The following is a 14,206-nucleotide window of genomic DNA, read 5'->3' on the forward strand; positions in this document are numbered from 1 at the left end:
AATCATGCTAACAATTTAATTTATTAATTCTAACTTTCCGCATGAAATGTTAAATATCATAGTTTCACATGTTGGTACATTTTACTTATGTTTTTTTCAAATCCAAAAGGTAAAAAATATTCTTTGCCGTCTTAAATTCATGTAAGACATATAATTGAAAATATATTTAAAAAAGAGTGAACATAAATAATTTAATAATAATACAAACATGTATATAAAATTAATATATACATTTTGCTATTAATCATTGAAATGAATTAAATACAAATAGTGAATCAATTATTTGTTATATTATTTTTTTGTATTATTAATTCAAACTTTTAATCTTTTATAGAAGAAAATAATAATTTATACCTATATCGATGATTAGATGTCGAGGAACTTTTTTATACTGTAATAATTAATGGGTAATTTTTTTTCATGAATATTATTTCAAAGGCCAAACTTATATGCAGACCTTTAAACTTGTTCTTAAATTTCATTTTGACACTCCAACTCAACCTTGGATGAAAAGGTATTTTCGGTCAATTTAGATAATTGAAGGGTATTTTTATCCCAGAAAAATATAATGAAAAGGGTATTTTTAATAAAAAATTTCAATAAGAGATAAATTAACCTATTTTAAATAACTCAGAGGTATTTTTACTTCCTTAACAAGTTAATGTGGCGTTTTTATTTGCTTCCGATTTTTGTACAACTCCCAAGTTCTAATTAATCGATTACTACGTGTCTTGCCTATCTTTAAAGAAGTTAATTTGACATTAAAATTTAAATAAAAAGATTATGTCGATATGATTCCCAAGAGAATTGTAAATCCTTCGGAAAACTTCATAATAGGTACAACTTCTAAAAAAATCATATGTAAATTGTAAAAGGTTCATCATATAAAATAAGGATGTATAGAAATACTAAATGGACATCCAATGTATTCATATGGTCAATAAAAATACATTTTTTCTATTCAACTTTTAGCGAAAGTGCTTGACATTTTGGATGCAACAACAACATTCGTAGTAAAATTCCACGTGAAAATAATTCCCATCACATATTCGCAAACAGACGATAGGTCTTGGCGTCAAGCACCATTTGCCGCACAGATGCTACCGCCCCAATTAAAGACAACACCGTTGAGACGAGCAATTATGGTATTTCCCCAGAAAATTATGCTCTTTCTTGAAGGTTTGAAAGTGACATTATAGAAGACCATAGGCAAATAAAATCAAGAGGAATGCAACCAAATGCACCAAACAAAGCCATAATGTCTCCAAAAAAAGGTAGCATTGCAGCCAACGTTGTCGCAATGATCACCGATAGTGACCGGGAAATTAACCGGGGAACCACATTGCGGATTGAGAATTCGCCTTTTTTTGGATCTGAAAATCTCTTTTCTAATACTACATTTGTTGGTTGTAAGTAAGTCTGCCAAGATTTTGTGTATGTATAACATTAGCAACATTTATAAGTTAATAAATATCGATGCTAATTATGAAAAAAAAGAAAAAAAGAAGTGAAAATAGCGTTACCAAGCTAACAGCTGATACTTGGACAAAGGTGAAGATACAAGTGATCAAGAGAAACCATTTGGGCAGCAAAGGCATCCTATCTAACATGAAATTTTGGAGCACTGATGGTTGAGCTTGGTTTCCAAAAGCCCAATATCCAGAAATCGCAACACTGAAAAATGTCGATATCACTACACTGTAACACAATAATAGCCCCTTCAACATTTTCCCTGTTGTTGGAGGTGCTATTGTCGCCTGTCCACAAAAAGTTAAACTAAATACAATCAGATATCAGTCTGTTAAATTAGGTTTTGGGCCTAACTCACACTCCAAAAACTAGCTCAAAGGAAGAAGACAGATTGCCCAAGCCTTATAAGCAGGGGCGGATCTATAGTGTGTCCAGGGGGGTCATCCGACCCCCTCGAAAAAAAAATTACACTATATATAGAAGATCAATTTTTTTGTGTACGTGTATATATTTAAAATTGAACCCCCTGAGCATATGTCAAAGGAGGTAGCTCAATGGTTTATGGGGGTCAGGATTTCGCCTATGTGAGCTTTGGGTCACGGGTTCGATTCCAGGCAACAACATTTTTTTTATTTGAACCCCCTTGATAGAATTCCTGCCTCCGCCACTGCTTATAAGTGTACTCCCATCTCATTATGTTTGCTAACATACAAGAGAACAAACCTGTATTTCGGGAATGATTCCATTTCCGTAGGTAGTTGCGATGATAGAAATAGCATTAAAGATACCAAATATGCGATTAATACCAACTCCAGTAATTGAATAATCTCTTTCAGGTGCTTTATTAGAATGTCCTATAAGTATACAAGAAATGAATTAATTAAGATTCATTTTAATTAATTATAGGTTTATTTTAAATTAAGAGGTGGAAATATATAATTACCAATGTGAATGGATCCTGCAGTTGTGCAAGCACAATAAATAAGACAGAGAATCAAGGAGACAAGATTGATATGCCTTAGGGAATGGAAGGATGGTAATTGTGCCATCACTAGTGTTAGCCCTCCACAGATAATGATAAATTGGTACAGCTGCATGCTTCCATTTGGTCTACTCAACAAATAAATGAACTGAAAGAAGAAGAAAAATACTCATGAAATACAACAACAATAACTTTGTGATCTCATTTTGAATAAATAATAAACAATTAATGCTAAAATTCTTAGTGATATTGGTTAATTGTCATTAGATCTAATATTATTTTAGACTTGGAGACATTTACAAAAATAATAATTATAGCTAAAAGAACATATCTAACTGTAATTAAATTGTTATCATTTTTGACTTGGTGAGACTAACCTTGAGGCTCTGCCCACCAAGAAGAGTTGATGCAACGACTGCGCCATAACATAAGCCTAGTTGGAGTGGACCCACAAAATACCTGTCCCATCCTGGCCCTGTTACATTTGCTCAATTACTCTACAAGTACTAGTAGAGTACTAAATTAATGAAAAAAAAAATACTAACTACTTTCTTTGTTTCAATGTATTTATGTGATTTTGATTTACTACAAAGTTTAAGAACTAGAGGAAATTTTCGAATTTTATGATTTTAAATTCAAGATATCTAGAATGTATAAAAGTGTCATTTAATCTTAAACATGTCATGTGACAGGTTAGTATTTTCTTCATTTCAAAATAGTTGTCGCGTTTCACTGTTCGAGAGCCAATTAATTAACTTTCAAAACTAATATGATTAGATTACTTTGATATTTTAAAATCAAAACTTAAATATGAATTGTAATTATCAATTAAAAAAAAATACATTTGAAAACATTGGTCAAAGATCATAGTTTTTTTTATCACCCCTTCCACCTTTTTGGTGAACTCATAACTTTCGAGTTGAAAGTGAAAGTGTTTTTATCATTGGATCAATTTCCTTTTGTCACAAAGTTTATAGTGTTTGACTATCAAAATGAAAAGAAATTGTGACAAGTAATTAAAAGGAACGAATGGAGTAAAAAAAAAAAGGGATAGAAATGGGTTTTTAAGTAGATTAAAAAGAAAATAAAAGCTATGAATATTGGAACCTAAAATATCACGAGCCATATCTCTGAAACGAAGCTGGCGCTTGCCAAGCATAGCATGGTGCTCCAATACTAAAGACAAAAGATTATAGGAATAAAAGGTGACCAGCGCTGCCACGGTCAGGCATATCATTCCCCCTATCCATCCCAACAACGTGAAAGCAAACGGCAAACTCAGCAGCGCCGGCGCCACTATCGCCGTCGTCAAATGGTATCCACAGTGCAACCATGACCCTATACCAATTATACCATTCAGATTCATATATGATACACTAAAAAAAAAGAGTGTCATATAAAATGAAACAATTATTGATCACCTCGGGATTTCAGGACGAAAAGGCTGCCGGCGTCAAGCTCTTTGGGACCATTTTCAGCATATTCTGGGATAGGAAGTACAACAGCCATATTTGTGAGAGTCAATATTCGTGGGTATCAGCTTAATGGGTACTGTTTAACGACCTTAAAAGTGGGAGTCAATTGTCTAGTGATAGATGACTTAATGGAAGTAGCTTTCAAGCATCCATTATTAATGAAAAAATATTCAACATCATGTTAGGAAAAAAATTGAGTCAGCTACACAATTTGGACTAACTGCATGTGTGACTGATTAGTGTAGATATAGAAACAAAAATATGTGATGTGTGTTAGTTGAAAATGTTGAAAAATAGCTAGGCTAGTACTATATGATTTTGAAGAGTCAACTATGGAGGAAAACATATTTGAGATAACATATGAATTATCTATCCTTTACCCCCCTTGACCATCCCAACCCCCACCACCCCCAAATTAACCCCACCCCACTCTCCATCTCTATCTGTATTCATAACGTTTTGCAAGATAACATATAAATGCTCTTGAAATAATACTTTCTTGCTTACTTATTAAACACTAAAAAATACTCACTCATTTTCCAAGAAAACATTTTCTAAGAAATTATTTTCCGTGAAAAACATTTTTCCACCTACCTACCACACCCTTAGAAGAATATTTGACTCGTTCTTCTTTTTCTCATCTTTTGTTTCGCAAAAACAAAAACAGAAGAAAAGAAGGAAAGATTGCAGGCTATTGTTTCATATAAGTATTATTTTAATTTGGCTTAAGTTATATCTGACCTTTAAAATTGTCCGCATCATTCACTTAGACACCTCAATTAGGAATTGTGCCTATTGAACAATTATATATTCTCAAATTTGAACCACTTAGACACTTTATACTAATGTGACACAAAAAGTGTAATGCACTCCTTGTTGAATGAGTGAAATTAATATATTTACATTTTCCTTTTCTTTTTAATTTTTTAATTTTTTTTTTTTAAAAGTAACAATCTCTTTCTCTTTATCTGCCACCATTTCTTCATAATAATACACCACCATTTATTTTTTCAACTTTCCTTCTTCCTTTTTTTGTTTTCATCATCACAGTTCTTTGTCGGAAAATGGAGATCATCATCTATGTCTTTTTTGCTTGAAAAAAATGGAGATCACCATCCACATCTTCTTTACCAGAGAAAATGAGGACCATTATTTAAATATTTTCTCACTCTTCATCTCCCCCGACCCACGCCCCTTCTTCCCCACCAATCGAATAGAAATGAAACTTTGTTTTTTGAAATCACAATAAACAAAGAAGAACAAATCTTTCAACAAAACACTATCAATTCAAATAAAAATGAAAAAGATGCATAGACGGAGATAAAAATTATAAATTCATACTTCGTATATATATTAAAACGAGTTAATATCTTTGATGGTTATTCAACTATCAATTTTTTTCATAGAAAATCACTTAATTTTGATTTTCAACTCAAAAGTCACTCAACTATGAGATCTTTGCATAGAAAGTATGCAGGGTTAAATAGGAATTAGATTATGATTAAAATATTATTAGAAGGATGCAGGGTTGTACATGGAGAGTTTATTAAGAGAGAATCCATGGAAAAGCGCCGGATAATGCGAGTTCAGGTTCAGGCAATATCAAAAGGCTTTTCTCAAAATAGGTTTTTTTTATCTTTTCGCCTTCATACGACGACTCGCAGTAACAACATCATTTAAAGCTAACAATGCTTATGAACAATAACCAAAAAAAAATAAAATCGGAGACAAAAGAGAATAATTTAGTTTGATCAGAAATTGAGATATCCCTAACTAAAAGAAGGAAGAAGAGGCTCAAATTGAGATTTTTTTTACAAAAAAAAAGAAGAAAAGAAAAAATGCAAAGGAGAACAGAGAAACTAATTTTAGAAAATAAAGATAAATTAAGAGGGTCAATATTATATTTTTAGCGGGTTGGGTCAAGTAGAGCGGGTCATTAAATGATTTAAATGGATATATGTTTATTTCTTAAAATTTTACTTAGAAATAAAAATTCCACATCAGCAAATTTTAATGAGATAAACAATTAAATAGGTTGAGTAACTTTATATGCAAAGATCTCGTAGTTGAGTGACTTTTGAGTTAAATATCAAAGTTAAGTTTCTTTCTATGAAAAGAGTTGATAGTTCAGTGACCATAAAAAATATTAACTCATATTAAAACTCCAATTTTCTTATTTTGAGAGTTAACAATGGTGGACAAGTGTTAGTGAAAGAGAAGAAAGGGAGAGGTGAGGTGAGGTGAGCTGCAGTGCGGGGGGGGGGGGGCGTAGGGTGTATAATTTCCTTTTTTTTTTTATTTTTTTAGATTCAGATATAAATTTGTTTATATTTAAAATTTATTCTTATAATTATTTTAAATTGAAATGTTACTTGTTATTATTTGATTTGTCATTTTTATTACATGCACTTTCTGTTTTGATTAAGTGTCAGAAAAATATTTGATAGATATTTATTTTTAAAAATTGAAGTGTCTAATAGGAAAAAAGGACCATTAAAGTGTTTAAATAAAATATTTAAACAACTTTAAGAGATCGTCAATGACTAAAGCCCTTTTAATTTATGTTAGCATATATAATTTAAATATATAGCCTATATACTTGTGGTAATTTGATCAACTGATGCTATGTGCTTCCAATAAATCAAAGTAATACTTAAAGAGTAATTGTTATTGGGTCTAGTCAACTGATATATTATAGTAGTATTATGTGGGACGTTTTCATTGAAGTAGGAAAATTAGTTCCACTGAAGATAAATTTGCCCATATTGGATAGTATTGACTGAGCATTTAATCTTTCAATTCCATACGTCTACCTTGGGTGTACATTATCGGGTTAGTTTGAGTTTTTCAAATATCAAATTAAATTATTTGTATCAAATTTTAAAATTTATAAATCAAATCAAACTAATAAAACTCATATTTTTTTCAGGGTTTTCAACCTCGGATTTTTTTCGGGTTGGTTTGAATTTTTCAAATATCAAATCAAATCATTATTTGTGTCGACTTTTTAAATTAAACCAAACTAATAAAGCTTGGGCTTTTTTGGATTTTTGAATTTTTCCGGTAAAGTATTCATACAAGCATATAATTAACTTGTGCTCCAAATATTTCTTTAGTCTAACCAAAATACAACTATCTAAGGTGTTTTTTAAGAAAATAAAACATAATGTGAGATGTGATGACACTTAAATATTCAATAAAAAATAATAATGAAATCGTATAAAATAAATATTACAAATTAATAAGTCATAATAAAAATGACCACTCAAATAAGTATTAGTTACATTATTCAACATTAAAGGAAAACTACAATTAGGTTATGCATTATAAATGTTTAAATCAATGTAAAACTAAAGAATAAATATTCAACATTATTGTCTTTCTTAATGTTGAATTAATTTTTTATGTTAGAATTACTATTGATTTAATTTTGAATTGAGTTTTATTAGAGTTGCTGAAATTTTCGGACAATAACCTTTATTGGACCATTCAAAATTCTAAGTCTCAAAAAACTTGAAAAAAAAAAGTTAAAAGATAGGACTTATGAAAAAGTATAAGTAATATTTAGAAATTACATCAAAGTAATACTTTTATGTATAAAATAAAGAGATAAGGGTCTGAAAAATACCCCAACTTTGGTCGGATTTGCTGTTGCGATACTAAACTTTCATAAGGACCTATTACCTCCCTAGACTATTTAATACAATATTTTTTACCCCCTGAACTATTTAATAGTGTATTTTAAAGGTATATATGTGCCCACGTGGACACATTACTATTTATAATTTTGCATTATTTTTTATGTCCACATGGGCAAATATATATGTTTAAAATACGGTATTAAATAGTCTGGGGAGGTAATAAATCTTCATAAAAGTTTAGTATCGCAACAACAAATTCGACCAAAGTTGGAATATTTTTCAGACCCTTATCCCTAAAATAAACTTAAAAATTATATATATATATATAAAATGTCGGGTTTGTTTGGTCTCGGGTTGACTTTTTTTTTAGTTAAAACCAAATCAACCCAAGTATGGTCGTTTTTTTTTCCAATACCAAACCATTAGTTGTTTTTTTTTTCCTTTCAATTTGACTCGATTTGTGGTTTGGTTCGATTTTCGGTTTGATTTTGTACACCCCTACTTCTACTATGCCTTTATCACTATTTTGCTGTCATTAATACTATCGATTTCATATCTATTTGTATCGTTGGTTGAGTCACTACTAGATGGATGATACATTCAAATTACACCTCGCAATGAAGTATAAAACAATCTTCATTTAAATATAGAATTCAACAAGGTTGAGATCGAATATTACTTGTAGGTGTAACTGGAATGAATGATCTTTATTTCTAAAATTCTTGCAGAATGTAAATACTCAAAATATGTGATTTGTTTTATGCTTAGAACTAAAAACTCAGCTAGTATTAATAGGAATATGAAACTAAGGTTGTGGGCTCCTGTTCTGGGTTGTAACATTAATGTAGTTGCTTTCGTGAAACTTTAATTAAATAATCTTAAGGTAAAACAACTAACTTTTTTTAGGTACTTCGTGAGTCCTTTCGGTCCATCTTGAAAATATCGCCCTAAGTCCTTGTGGCACTGAGATGTAGCATCAATGTAACTGTTAACTTAGATTTCAGGTAGATTATCACTGTCAGATCTCAAATTCTTAGATAGAAACAAACGTTTCAAATTCATGTGCTAAGTTCTTTTTTCTTATCTTAACTTCTTTTCCAAGCAAGTAAAGAATACATGCAAGTTCTTATAATGCTAAAACATGGAATTTTTTACCAAAGTAAGCTATTATAAAAATCAATTTACTAAAATAATACGTTTTTTTTAAATTTTACAGAACTAGTATAAATGTAGTTCACAATAACGTTTAGGTTATAGTTTATTCAAAAAAATTGAATAATAAAAAGACAAAAATCTGACAGAGTAAACAAACATAAAACGTTATTGTCAGTAACGTTTTATAATTCGTTACTCTGAGGAACGTTTTACAGCTAAAACGTGACTCACAGTAACATTTTTCTGGAATGACTGAAAATTAAAAAAACAATCTTGTACATACCTCATTCAACTTTATTAAACTTTCCACTATTAAAATGAATATTATATTTTACACATATATATTCACATATATAAATTTCTCCTTTCATACATAGATAATACTTTTGCAAGGAAAATAAGTTGTGAGGCTTTACTACAATATCAATTAATTCCTTTGTCTCTTCTATTATGATGTAGCCGTTATATTTTTTTTAATAGTTGGTTTGCTTACTTATTACGTCAATTTTAATTCAATAACTTCTTTATTGATAGTCTAATATTTAATAATGATAAGAAACCGATTGGTCTAATATTTGGAAGGGATGCTATCTTAGGCTTGAATTAAGAAGATCTCTCATATGATTTATTTACAAATTTTGAAATTGAAATGATACAAGACAAGCTCCAATTTGTGTAAAGTCATCCTCACTTTTTTTTTTCCTTTTGTATAAAAAAAGTATTGTCTATATGAAAAGAGAAAGAAAAGAGAAAATCATATATATTTCAAATGAAGGTATGTACAAAATATATCTATCCATTTTATTAGTGGAAATTTGAATAATGAATGAGAGATGTACAAGATTGGATTTCAATTTTCACCATTGAGGAACGTTACTGTGAGTCACATTTTAGCTGTAAAACGTGCTTCAGAGTAACGAATTATAAAACGTTACTGACAATAACGTTTTAAGTCTGTTTACTCTGTCAGATTTTTGTCTTTTTGTTATTCAGTATTTTTGAATAAAATATAACCTAAAACGTTACTGTGAACTACGTTTATACTAGTTTTGTAAAATTTTAAAAAAACATATTATTTTGGTAAATTAATTTTTATAATAGCTTACTTTGGTCAAAGACTCTAAAACATGACAATCAACATGATAAACTCTTATTTAAAACTAGAGTTTCTGTGTATATGGGATACCCAAAACTTCAAAAAGGATATATTTTATATGACTTAACTGATTGTGTGTACTTTGTAAACAGGGATGTGTTGTTCAATGAGAAGATATTCCTATTTCATAATAGGGATGCCCCTGCCAAGCATATGTTCGTGGATACCACCTCAATAATTGAAACATCAAATAGTTGGCTCACTCCACAAGTATGTACTCAACATGTCATCCCTGAGACTCCTACTATTCCTGATCAACATCATCATATACAAGTGCAGACACAACCATCTATAGACATGCTATAACCTGAACCTGAGCAAGTTTCTAGTCATCCTCTAGAACCTGTAGAGGTTGTGCAACCTCAAAAAAGAAAATGAAGAAGAGGAACTCAACCACAATTATGGATGAAGGACCTTGTGTCCTTGAATATCCATTAGGACACACCTTATGGTCTGTACAAGTGTCTAAGCTATGATGGTAATATCAAGCATGTATAGCAACCATGTCTACTATCATGGGGCCAAAAACATACTCAGAAGCTGTTAAGGATTCAAGGTGGGTAGAAGCAATGGAGTCTAAGACAGAAACATTAAATAACTACCACACTTGAGATATTGTTTCTTTGCCTCCTTGGAAAGAACCCATAGGTTGCAAATGGATCTACAAAGTCAAGTATAAATCAACAGGAGAGGTAGAAAGGCTAAGGGCAACGCAAGGCTTGTTGCCAGGGGTACAACCAGAAGGAAGGTATTGACTATAAAGAAACATTCTCACCTATTGATAAAATGAAAACAGTGAGAACTGTTCTATCAACTGCAACACAAAGTTAGTGGCATATACATCAAATAGATGTTTTCAATGATTTTCTATAAGGTGATTTGGTTGAAGAGATTTATATGCAACTGCCTCAAGGATTTATGAGTCGGTGGGAGAAATACGCAGTCTACAAACTAGCTAAATCCTTATATGGACTAAAACAAGCTCCTAGGCTCTAGAATGCCAAGTTGACTGAATTGATGTTAAGGTTTGGTTTTAGGCAAAGTGACTATAATCACTCCTTGTTTATTCAGAAAACATCTAAAGGCACATCTCTTTACTTCGGGCTCAAATGGGCTTAAAAGCGGGTTGGGTCGTGATCCATTCAATTTGATCTGCTTAATCTCAATAATTTTAATATATTGTTATTCAAGTTTTATAGTCACAATTTGAATTTCAACTCAAGAAAATTTTAAAAAAGAAGTTACAAATGGATAGATAAATCTTAAAAGATATAAAATAAATTAGTAATTCATACCTTCAGTATAGGAGCATACATTATATCAATACTAATAAAGAGTCTTAAACGGGTTGAAATTGAAGATTAAATTAGGCTCAATTGAGTATTCTCTTAAGATAGGTTAAAGCTTGAATGATTTGAGATTTAACCCAATTAAAATTATCTTGAGCTCAACCCTTAATATTACAGGCGAATTGGACGGGTTACTTATAGTTGGGCTGATTTTTGACACCTCTAATAAAACTCCATCTTTTACTACTTCATAATCTTCCTGATAAATTAGAAGGTAGTGATAGCCATTTTAGATAATAGACATGAAAAGATGCATTCATAAGTAGGCAAGCACAAAGCTTACCTAATGCCTATGCTTCTTCATTGAAGCTTCTTGTGTTTATAACTGCTCAAAATAATGGGAATGAAAATTTGCTTGAGATGAAGGACATGAAAACTGATTCTGTAGAAGGGGCACAATGTGCGACATGCAATTTATAGGATAAAGTACATCAGTAAGCTTATAATTGTAATAGAAACGTCCATGTCACTAGGGTTTAGGGGCGTGCAAAAATCGAATCGATCGATAAATTGAACCAAAAAGTGTTATTGGTTTATTGCTATTGGGTTAATAGATTTTTAATGGTTTTATAAAAAAAATTATCAGATTATCGGTTCGATATTGATTTTTAATATTGGGTAAACCGATAACCCATTAAGACTATAGCAATTTACTACATTTACCTATACATAAATATTAAATATTATCTCAATATCTTACTAGCAATGTCTTTGTCATTTAGCCTTCAATTCATACTTCATTGTGACTTTGAGTTCACAACTCCATATTATACAAACCGTAAAAACTCAAAACCTAAAGTAAGAATCCTATTCCTCTTAATTTCTCTTTGTGTTACACATGTATAGTTCTTTTCATGTTTGTATTTATTTTTCCTATTTTATGATCATGTGTAAGTTACATTGTTGTCTTGTCACGAAAAATTTATTAGAGAAGTTATATATTTGTTTGATCAACATTTTCTTATTAGTTAAACCGAAAAACGAACCGTTAAGTACCAAAATTGATTAACCAAAAACCAATAAAACTATCTTACTGTTTTAGTGTATTTAAAAACCGAAAACCGATTAATCGAACCGATAATACATAAAACTAAACCGAACCAATCGATGCACATCCCTACATGTCACTGTAAAACTAATGAAACACATAATTTATAAATGTGGATCAACTGTTAAGGCTATGGAACAAAATTATGGATTATTGTATAATTTATAATCTTCACCTGAAAATCAAAATAGCAACATGGTTTTGGAATCATTGGATAGGGGTGTACGTGGCCGGGTTGGTTCGGGTTTTTTAAATATCAAACCAAATCATGTGTCGGATTTTTAAATTTATAAACCAAACCAAACCAATAAAACTCAGGGTTTTCAACCTCGGGTTATTTCGGATTTTTTCGGGTTTTTCGGTAAAGTATTCATACAAACATATAATTTACTTGTACTTCAAATATTTCTTTAGTCCTACCAAAATACAACTACTAAGGTGTTTCTTAAAAAAATAACACAAAATATGATATGATTAATGACACTAAAATATCCAACAATAATAATAATAATGAAATCGCATAAAACAAATATTGCAAATTAACAAGTCATAATGAAAATGATCATAATTTAAAAGTACTATATCATGCTAAAATAAGTTCAATAAGTATTAGTTACATGACTAAATATTAAAGGAAATTAAAAATTAGATTATGTATTGTAATTGTCTAAACCAAATGTAAAACTAAAGAACAAATATTCAATATTATTGTCATTCTTAGTGTGGAATTGATTTTCTTTTTGCATTATTATTAATTTAATTTTGATTTAAGCTTTATTATAATTACCAACATCTGTGGACTATAATCTTTATTGGATCATTCAGAATTCTAAGTTTCAAACTTGAAATAATATATTAAAAGATAAAAACTATGAAAAATATAAGAAATATTTAAAAATTATATCAAAGTAAATATTTTTATGTATAAAATAAAATTTTAAAATTATATGTATAATGTCGGGTTGGTTTGGTCTCGATTTTTTTTTTCGATTTGACTTAATTTACGATTTGATTCAATTTTCAGTTTGATTTTGTACACCCCTATCATTGGATTTAAGGAGTTCACTGTGCAGCCTGTAGGGAAAAAACCAATTACCATTTCCATAAGTTTGAACTGCTTTGGTATAAATTGATATCACACATCAAGAATCCCATTATTTAAATATTCACTAACAACATTACTTCCTTTAGATATTTTACATTATTGTATGCATGGGAAACATTGTGCAGACTACCAAAGGTATAATCACTAAAGTTACACTCATTAGAAATCAACCTATTAGACCAAATGTATAGATAGGTTGTGGCAACATTATTATCAGTATCAAGTATCAAGCATCAAAAGTCGTTTTCCAATCCAAAAAAGTAATAAAGTAGTTTAAGAAAAGCATACACATACAAATTTGTGCAGTAAATACAATATATTAGTGTAATCCCTCAAATGGGTCTAGTCTAGATAAACAAGAAGATAAGAAAATTATATTGGTACGATGAGATCGAGAGGTATAATAATTGTGGAATTTAATGTCCTGAGCGATAAAGGTACCGACAGAAGATAAAGGCAAAACACTGTCACATTTCTTACCTCGCAACAGGCAAAAGTAGATTCTATAGAAAGAATATCAAAAAGGAAGAACATGAACAAACCTCTTGACATAATTTTTTCAAACAATAATTCCACAAGCCTATGATCTTAATTAACTATTGTCATATTTAATATATACTTATCACTGTTCTCATTAAATTATAAATATCATTTGCTTTAACAAACAACTCTTACCTTAAAATACTAAAAGAATTTTGAAGGCAAGCCAACAAATGTATTAGTAATTACTATAAGGGGTCGTTTGGTAGGAGGTATTAGGAGAAATAATCCATGTATTATGTATGATATTAGTTAGTTCTATGTTTGGTAGAATATTTGGGCCTA

The 14,206-nt window shown here is 30.1% G+C and overlaps 1 pseudogene; it reads right to left on the minus strand.

Moving 5' to 3' along the window:
- Positions 1-1,041: 1,041 nt before the first annotated feature.
- On the minus strand, positions 1,042-3,786 carry LOC125831265 (GABA transporter 1-like; annotated as a pseudogene).
- Between the last annotated feature and the right edge of the window lie 10,420 nt (positions 3,787-14,206).

Source organism: Solanum verrucosum, unplaced genomic scaffold (assembly GCF_900185275.1).
Source record: "Solanum verrucosum unplaced genomic scaffold, falcon-dt-bn FXZP01000102.1, whole genome shotgun sequence".
Taxonomy (NCBI): domain Eukaryota; kingdom Viridiplantae; phylum Streptophyta; class Magnoliopsida; order Solanales; family Solanaceae; genus Solanum; species Solanum verrucosum.